This window comes from Pristiophorus japonicus, unplaced genomic scaffold (assembly GCF_044704955.1).
Source record: "Pristiophorus japonicus isolate sPriJap1 unplaced genomic scaffold, sPriJap1.hap1 HAP1_SCAFFOLD_421, whole genome shotgun sequence".
Taxonomy (NCBI): domain Eukaryota; kingdom Metazoa; phylum Chordata; class Chondrichthyes; family Pristiophoridae; genus Pristiophorus; species Pristiophorus japonicus.
Genome location: NW_027254102.1, coordinates 469,963 through 480,050, shown reverse-complemented (window position 1 = coordinate 480,050; position 10,088 = coordinate 469,963). Strand labels below are relative to the sequence as shown.

Genomic DNA, 10,088 nt, shown 5'->3' with positions numbered 1-10,088 from the left:
CCAAAAAAAACGTGCTTTTTTCTGTTCTGCCTGCTCTGGCCTCTATTACATTTGACCTCTTTCACAGCACAAGCAGCTGCTGTCAGATCCAGCAGAAAGACACACGCGACTTTAAAAGATCGCCTTTGTAGCCCACATCTTCCCTCGTGGCTTGTCCTCCACCATGGGCTTACTGCGTTTGGGAATTTATTGACTGCACCCACTCATTTCTAATGGAATTCTTTCAGTCACACAGCCTTCGTTCACTCAAAAAATATATAGATTATGAATCAATTATTTATTTATTTAAAACAAATCAAATTCAATTTTTTTAAAAAAAAATTTAAATGTATTTATTTTCTTAAAATGTTAAATATATATATATTTCAGTCTGGGCTGGTTTTACGTCCCTCCCTCCTTCCTTCCTGCCTGTCTATCACCTGTGGCTTCAATAACCGTCTCTGCCCCGCGTGGTCCTGAGCCCCACTGCACAATTGCCTTCAGGGATGATCGAAATCTCACTTTATTCTTTTAAAAGGGAACTGCTGTCAGTCAAGGGTCATTCTGCATCTGTGTAAAAGGGATGTGCTTGAAGACCCGGATCATTCTGTGTCTGTTTAAGCGAATGGTGGTCAGTTTCGATTCATTATCTGTCCATTTAAGACGGACTTTCTCATAATCTCGCCTCATGTTGTGCAGCTTGAGAAGAAGTGTGATTCCAGCTGCAATGACCGAATTGTTAAACAGCTGTGTTCCAAGTTACATTGGGGCTGCCTGCTCCGGTGCGCACACAGATCGCAGTACATCTGTTCAATTACTCGAAATATGCTCAGCTTTTCTTAAATCCACGCCTTGATCGAGCAATCCGCTCCCAATTTTCACAATAAAAAATTTTACATTGACGGCAGGAACGGCCTGGCATAATGGATGAGGCGTTTGAATTCGAGTTTAACCGCGACTTTATCCCAAGATTACAAGTTCGAGTCCTTCTGCGATCAATGAATTCGCTACCTGAAATGTTATATTTTTTATTGGGATTCTGCCGAAAAACCAACCATCTCTTCGAGTCAGTTACCTGAAGTAAAGAAAGGCAGTTTGCTTTAAGAATGTAATGGCACGTTTTGCCATCTGGTTGCACGGACAGAGCAAGCTTTGAAGTGGATTTTCGAGCACATTATTTCTATTTGGATATAAAAAGCAGGAAATTGAAGGGCTGACGCTGAGCTAAATAAGAGACGAGGTGGTCGAGAGGTTAAAGCGCTAGTCTGCTAATTCATTGCTCTCTGCATGCATGGATTCGAATCCCATCCACGCCCTTATTGTCTTACAGCTTTGAGCTCCCTGGATGTTTTGTCATTCACATTTAACCTCATCGCCAAATTTCCCTTTTACTGACAAGGGAGCTTGCTCATACCATGTCTCAAATTAATAATATATTCGTCAAATGAATAACATTTGTAGGACTATGGCGAGGGGGACTAATTAGATAGGTCTCTGAGGGACAACACAAGCACGATGGGCCGAATACCTTTTCTCACTACTGTCAGAATCTGAGAGCTGCGCTTTTCACTGTCGGTGGCTCGTTGGTCTGGGGGTATGATTCTCACTTCGGGATGATCATATTTGATATGCGAGAGGTCCCGAGTCCAAATCGCGGACGAGCCTCGCAATTTTTTACTCAAAGTTCCATTTCTCACAGCGGTCGACATGTGAGGAAACAGACATATTTCACATTAAAACGTGTGATTTTGCGCCGATGTTCCCACTGCGTCCAAATCCAAGAGCAAAGATTTAATCGCCTTCTCACTGAATACTGCGGACAGACATGGTCACCTTGGTAACGGAATGGTCATTCTGTCATCACTTTCTAAACAATAGCACACAAGGCAATGGGTCATCAATAAATGGTAAATGAATTAAACACTCTGTAATTACATTGTAAATAATAGGAAATAAAATGCTGGGTAATAACTGGTGCAGTTAATAGGTCATCTCTAGCAAACATTAAGAATGATGTGTTTTGTTTACACACACACGCACACATAGCAACGACTCAGTGTGCATTCTTTTCAGTTGTTCGACTTAACCTGATGCAATTTATTTCTTAGGACTTTAGGAACCTGCGGGAACCCATCCGGCGGTGTTTGCTGTGTCAGTATCTCAAGATATAGCGCGCCGTTGCTGCTCCCACTGCCCGGGGGAATGGGGCAGCTATTTAAAGGGACAGGGACTCTCTTTTCTCTGCCTATTTATACTTAAAGGAACAGTCCAGTTTATCTCAGATTGTCGGCGGACTTCACGAACCGAGCTCCCATTAACATTCGCTCCCTTCTGTACTGTGCTATGATTGTGAAGCTGTCTATTTCAGTGACTTGAGCTTTTCTAAAATGACACATTGTTTTTATAATCCATTTGACTTGCTTGTCCAATTTGGAAACATTTCCGAATTGTGCAGTGTGACGAATTTTTTGTTTAAAGGAGGAATACAATTTGTTTCAAAATATTCTTTCCACCCCTCCCTCAATCCTCCAAATTTTAGAACACTCTGCAATACTGACTGGGAAGTTCCCAAGTTCGGTCCTTGGTCTGGGCTGTTAGTTGATCTCAGCCAAGGCAGCAGTTCAGGGGTTATAATTGTCCTCAGTACCACTGCGCTAAATATAAGTAAAAATTAGCCACTGCCCTTGCTCTTGATACTGATACAGTGACATCAATTGGGAAGTGTATGGATGTCATTTGGGAGTAGGATTGGACTCGGCTCTGATGACTACCACAGTGGAAATCCTGCTGACACTTACTGAGTCGACTGATGGTGAAGCACCAGAGGTTAACAACTGTCTGTGGAATTGCACCCAGCCGGATTCAGCACTTCCTGGAGAAAGTAATTCGCAGTTGATTTAGGACAATAAGGATGGAGGGAGAGTGTCTAGAATAAGGCTTTTACAGCTTTGGAGGGACAGGAGGGGACAGAATGTCCGATATAAACTAGACTTGTCTGTTCTGAATTTCTATCCTGTACTTAAAGTAACAACTTTTGTAATCTACATTTGCAAGATATTAGAATGGGAAGATCTGCAGCTTGGTAACTCAAACCAAACATAACGTCAAGATTTGAGAGATTCACTGGATTCATCAGGATCACCTTATCATCAGCCTTTGGAAAAACACCAATCACAGCGGTGACAAACAGTACACATGTTCTGTGCGTGAATAGAACTTCAACCATTCATCAACCTGTGAGACTCGTGTGCCCAGCTGACAAACACTGTAAATGTGGGGACAGTGGGAATGGATGCAGATGTGCGTTCAGTGGAAACACGTCAGGGAGAGGCCATTTACCAGCTGAGTGTGGAAAGAGATTCAGTCTCTCATCTCACCAACTGACATTCGAGGACTTAGCTAACAGACTTTCTCCTGTGAATATAGAGCTGTGTTATTGGGCCGCGATGTTTTTACTTGTTCATCTAGTTGACTGTAAACCTTTGCCAATTAGTTGATGTGATCGGTTTACTTGTAGATATTTTAAAAAATACATTTACTGAGTGGATTCAAATTTAAATTGAAACCAGCTTTGCAGGTGTGATACTCTACTCACACATTGAAGGTGAGAGAGATACTGTGGACACACGAACATTCCAGTATGTGTAAGTGATTAACACACTGGATGTTGTGTTTAGTGATCCTGGGAGTGTTAGCTATCCCTACCCTGGACATCAAGGCACTCTGGACGGTATGGGGAACTGGGACTTGTCCTGAGAGTAACCAAAGATCTGAGAACTGAAACAATCTACAGTTAGAAAGCAGTAAAGGCGCAAAATGTAGCAGTCGATAACAAGACATCAATTTGTCTCCTCTTATCATGGAGACCTCAAGTATCGACACACTATGTTATTTGAAATATCAAAAAATAAACTCCAGCCCAGTTTTATGGGTGATTAACATCAGCAGAAACAAATCCCAACTCACAGAATGAACACGATTCAGTCAGGATGCGATTAACAGCAGTAATAACAGTAGAACCCAACCCCTGCAGTCACTTGCGAACTCGCAATTCAAATGACTGAGTAAATCCCTTCCCACACTTCCCCAGTGTGAACTCGCTGGAGTTTCAGCAGATCAGATGATTGAGTGAAACCTTGGCCACACACAGAGCAGGTGAATGGTCTCTCCCCAGTGTTACTGCGATGATGGATTTCTAGATCTGACTGGGAACTGAATCCCTTCGCACAGTCTCCACATTTCCATGATTTCTCCATGGAGCAGGTGTCCTTGTGTCTCTCCAGGTTGGATCAGTTGAAGTTTCGTCCACACACAGAACACGTGTAGTTTCTCCCCGCTGTGAATGGTGCGATGATTTTCAGGCTGTGTAACTGGTTGAAGCTCTTTCCACAGTCAGTACACTGGAAAGTCTCACTCGGATAGGGTATCTGTGTCTCGGTGCTTTTACAGTCACATTGATGTTTGAAATATTTTCCCACAGACAGAACACAAAAATGTTTCTCCTGCCACATTCAAAGGCCGATGGTATTCATCATTTCTTGCTCACATGGTTGGGTAAGTACGCAAAGTGAGAATAAAATCAATGAGCTGCTGATTTTCTCTGCTGGTCACTGGGTCTTTTGTGCTGGCCCAATAGGGTCAACCCGGGCTGGCCCAATAGGGTGAACCAGGGCTGGCCCAATAGGATGAGCCTGGCTGGCCCAATAGGGTGAGCCCGGTCTGGCCCAATAGTGTGAGGCCGGGCTGACCCAATGGGGTGAGACTGTGCTGGACCAATAGGGTGAGCCTGGGCTGTTCCAATAGGGTTAGCTTGGGCTCGGCTGGCCCAATAGGGTGAGGCGTGCTGGCCCAGGGTCAACAGACAACTATCAGAACAACAAGGCTCCCTTTCAGGGGCCACTGAGCTGGACATAAATATGTGGCCAATCAAACTGACAGACATCCTGAAGCCCCGCCCACCCTTTCTCCCTGCACAAAGGGCCGTGCATGCGCCGTGAGACCGCCCTGACCAATGTGGCGGCCGCTGAGCACGCTTCCACCACCGGGGAAAACAGTTACTGCCAAGAAAGGCGCTAAGAAAACGTTCACTAAAGCACCACCGAAGGGCGGCAAGAAGCGCAGAAAGTCGAGGAAGGAGAGTTACTCAATTTACATCTACAAAGTGATGAAGCAGGTTCACCCTGATACTGGCATCTCCTCCAAGACCATGGACATCATGAGCTCGGTTGTGAACGATATTTTGTAGCACATCGCGGGTGAGGCTTCCCGCCTGGTCCATTACAACAAGCGCCGCACCATCAGCTCCCGGGAGATCCAGACCACCGTGCGCCTGCTGCTGGCCGGGGAGCTGGCCAAGCACGCCGTGTCGGAAGGGACAAAGGTGGTGACCAAGTACACCAGCTCCAAGTAAAACTGCACGCTGTCCTGAGAGATCAAACCCAAACACAACGGCTCTTTTAAGAGCCACCCACAACCTCTCTGAAACAGCTGCACAAACGCATCTCCCTTTAAACATAAATCACTAATTATTTCCTGAACAATTGTGTGGGGACCTTTGGAGTTCCAGCTGTAGATTTAGTTTTGAATTCTCTGATAAGCAGCTTCACTCTCAGACCTGTTCATTTACACCGCCTGCCGAATTAAGAGCATGTTTAGGGGCTGAGACTCAGATTTCAGTCACACATTCTCTCTCGCAAGTACTTATCAAGTTTATTTTTCAATTCCTGTTGCGTCAGTCCGTTTATTAACCCGACACTCCCCGCAATATAACAATCCAGAATGGGAGTTCTTACATAGACCAGAACCAGGGCAGTTTGATCACTCTGTCTAATATGTCCTTACTATACAGTATAAATGCACACGAGGCCCATACTTGAGAGAAAGTCACTGTGACCAGTAACATTTATTAGCCAGCACTGAAGTGATGAAGGTGGGTGGAGCTTCCCCTTTTATACCTGAAAGTCCAGGTTAGGAGTGTCTCCCACAAGTTCACCCCCTTGTGGTCAATGTTCTTACGGTGTACAACTTAGGTCAGTTTTACATGGGTTACAATGACAGTTGAATACATGACATCACCTCTCCCCAAAGTCTTATTGGGATCACAGGTTAAGTCTCTCTGGTGGTTTACGCTCCCGTGTAGAGCGCCTGAGTAGGGGCTCCAGTTGTTGGGCGTTTGGCTGAGTGTCTGCTGTTTGCGGTGCCTCAGGCCTGTCCGGACTGCCCACAGTGACTGGGCTCTCCTCCGCTTGGTTCTTGTGTTCAGTCACCTGTTGTGGAGTGAACTCTACATCGTGTTCTTCCTCTGCTTCTTCTATGGGGTTGCTGAACCTCCTTTTTATTTGATCCACGTGTTTGCGGCAGATTTGTCCATTGGTAAGTTTAACTATCAGAATCCTATTCCCCTCTTTGGCAATCACAGTGCCTGCGAGCCATTTGGGCCCTGCAGCCTAGTTGAGGACAAAGACAGGGTCATTTACATCAATACATCATGCCGTCGCATTACCGTCATGGTAGTTACATTGTGACTGGCCCCTGCTCTCAACAATTTCTTTCATGGTGGGGTGTATAAGGGATAATCTGGTTTTGAGCGTCCTTTTCATCAGCAGCTCTGCTGGTGGAACCCCTGTGAGCGAGTGTGGTCGGGATCTATTGGCCAACAAGAGACATGATAAGTGGCTTTGTAGGTAACCCCCTTGGATTCTGAGCATCCCCTGTTTGATTATCTGCACTGCTCGTTCCACCTGACCATTTGAGGCCGGCTTGAACGTAGCCGTTCTGACATGGTTGATACCGTTTCCTGCCATGAAGTCCTGGAATTCAATGCTTGTAAAGCACGGGCCATTGTCGCTGAGCAAGACATCTGTTAGACCATGGGCGGCGAACATTGCCCGTAGACTTTCTACCGTGGCAGAGAATGTGCTTCAATTGAGAATGTCGCACTCGATCCATTTGGAGTAGGCGTCTACTACAACCAAAAACATTTTTCTCATGAAAGAACCTGCGTAGTCCACATGGATACATGACCATGGTTTGGCGGGCCAGGATCTGGGGTTAAGGGGGGACTTCCCTGGGTGAATTGCCCAGCTGGGCACACGTGTTGCATCTGTGAACACAAAGTTCCAGGTTTGCATCTATCCCTGGCCACCAAACGTGGGAGCTGGCAATTGCCTTCATCATGACAATGCCCAGGTGCTCATTGTGGAGTTCTCTGATGAACATCTCTCTGCCCATCTGGGGTATGACTACACGGTTTCCCCATAGTAGGCAATTGGCCTGAATCGAGAGTTCATCCTTGCGCCTGTGAAATGGTTTGAATTCTTCAGGGAATGCCCCATACGTGGCTGCCCAGTCCCCATTCAGGACATATTTCCTGACTAAAGACAGTAGCGCATCTCTATTTGTACAGATTTTTGTCTGACGGGCTGTCACAGGTGAGCCTTCGCTTTCGAAAACTTCAACAGCCATGACCATCTCAGCAGCATGCTCGGTTGCCCCCTCGGTGGTGGCTAGTGGGAGCCTGCTGAGTGTATCGGCGCAGTTTTCAGTGCCCGGTCTGTGCTGAATTGTATAGTCATAGGCGGCTAACGTGAGTGCCCACCTCTGTATGCGGGCCAATGCATTTGCATTTATGGCCTTGTTGTCGGCCAAAAGGGACATTAGGGGTTTGTGATACGTCTCCAGCTCAAAGTTCCTGTCAAACAGGTACTGGTGCATTTTTTTACAGCATATATCCATGCAAGCGCTTACTTTTCTACAATCCCGTAGCCCTGTTCTGCCTGGGACAGACTTCTGGAGGCATAAGCTACCGGCTGTAACTGACCCTTGGCATTAACATGCTGCAACACACACCTGACACCATAGGACGATGCATCGCATGTTAAAACAAATGTCTTACATGGGTCATGTAGCATTAACAGATTGTCGGAACATAACAAATTTTGTGCTCTATCAAAAGCCCTTTCCTGGCTGTCCCCCCAGACCCATTCACGACCTTTGCGCAGGAGCATGTGTAGCGGCTCTAACAGCCTGCTGAATTTGGGAAGAAAGTTACCAAAATAATTCAGGAGCCCGAGGAATGAATGCAGCTTCGTCGTGTTACGGGGTCTGGGTGCTCTCTGGATCACTTCCGTTTTGGACACAGTAGGTCCATTCCCGTCTGCTTCTACCTTCATCTACAGGAATTCTATCTCTGGAGCTAGGAAGATGCACTTCGCCTTTTTCAGTCGCAGACCTACCCGGTAAAGACTGCATAGCACCTCCTGCAGGTTGCGGAGGTATTCTTCAGTATCGCAACCCGTGATGAGGATGTCGTCTTGAAAAACCACTGTCCTTGGAATTGAGGAGGCTTTCCATATTTTGTTGAAACATCGCGGCGGCCGAGCAAATTCCAAATGGAGCTATGTTGCACTCAAACAACCCTTTGTGTGTCGTGATGATGGTCAGCTTCTTTGACTCACTCGCCAGCTCCTGGGTCATGTCCAATTCTGAGGTCAGGTCCAATTCTGAAAAGAAATTGCTACCGGATGGCGTCGCAAAGAGGTCCTCCGCTCTCGGTAGCGGGTACTGGTCTTGGAGTGACACCCGATTGATGGTGGCCTTGTGATCACCACATCTCATGACCGACCCATCCGCCTTGAGTACAGGCACAATCAGGCTCACCCAGTAACTGAATTCAACTGGCGAGATGATACCTTCCCTCAGCAAGCATTCCAATTCGCCTTCTATCTTTTCCTGCATCACGTACGGCACCGCTTTGGCCTTGTGGTGTACTGGACTGGCGTCCGGGTTGATGTGAATCACTACCTTGGTCCACATGAAAGTGCCAATCCTGGTTGAAATAATGAGTCAAATTTGTCCAGGGCCTGTGAGCATGATCTTCGCACCAAAGAAGAAATTGCATTGGCATTGCCCCATTTCCAGTTCATGACAGTAGCACAGCCTGGATATTCGGCAGCACCCCGCCCTGAGCGATGGTCACCTTTCCCAGCAGCTTGTTGAGCTCCTGGTCGTTGCGGATGGCCAGCTGCAGGTGTCTGGGGATGAAGCGGGTCTTCTTGTAGTCGCGGGCCGCGTGGCCGACCAGCGGTCAGATACTCGAGCACAGCAGCCATGTCGACCGGGGCTCCGGCACCCACACGCTCAGCGTAGTTACTCTTCCGCAGGAGCCTGCGAACACGGCCCACAGGGAACAACAGTCCGGCCAGGGAGGAGCGAGACTTGGCCTTGGCCCGAGCTTTACAGCCGGTTTTTCATCTTCTACACGTTTCCACAATGCACACGTTCAAAGAAAGAATGAGAAACTCCTCCCACATCTGCCCTTCTTGTACCTTCAGGATAAATGCAGGGAGCGAACTTGTGATTGGTCGCTCTGTGGTGAATTTCATTGGTCTTTTCTGATGACCAATCGCAGCCTGTTTAGTCCGCCAATGAAACCGAGGCGGAAATGACTGTTCAACAGTCGGTCCTCTAATGATTTAGATATTCAAAAATCCCGCCAAAAATTGTTAAAATTGCGGATTATGTTGGTAACTTCACCATTAGCCAAATATTTCCAAACATTTTTTGTTTCCTTTTGTCTGAATCCATATTTCACATGTAAATCCCAGGCTGTTACAATCAGGATTAAATTCGGGTTCCGTTTCAAACTATCTGCAATGAGTGGAAACAATCTCCACTGATTCTGTATCGGGACACATTCCAGCTTAATCTTTGTAAAAGTTGGATTTCATAGATTATCGATCGATCACCCGCAGAGGCGGCAGTGAGTCCAGAACTGGGAGTCCTTCGGTGAAAAGAGAAGAGGGACAGAGTGTGTGGACGAATATTCAACTGATCGTCCAACCTGGAGAGACACAAGGACACCCACACCATGGAGAAACCGTGGGAATGTGGAGACTGTGGGGAAGGATTCACTCCCCGTCTGATCTAGAAATTCATTGTCACAGTCACACCGAGAAGAGACCATTCACCTGCTCCGTGTGTGGGTAGGGTTTCACTCCATCATCTGCTGAAACTCCAGCGAGTTCACACTGGGGAATTGTGGGAAGAGATTCATTCAGTTATCTGAATTGCGAGTTCACAAGTGACTGCAGGGATTGGGTTCTACTGTT

At 46.7% G+C, this 10,088-nt stretch overlaps 1 pseudogene; it reads left to right on the top strand.

The window, feature by feature from the left end:
• Positions 1-4,990: 4,990 nt before the first annotated feature.
• LOC139251199 (histone H2B 1.2-like) lies at positions 4,991-5,389 on the top strand (annotated as a pseudogene).
• The last annotated feature ends 4,699 nt before the right edge of the window (positions 5,390-10,088 follow it).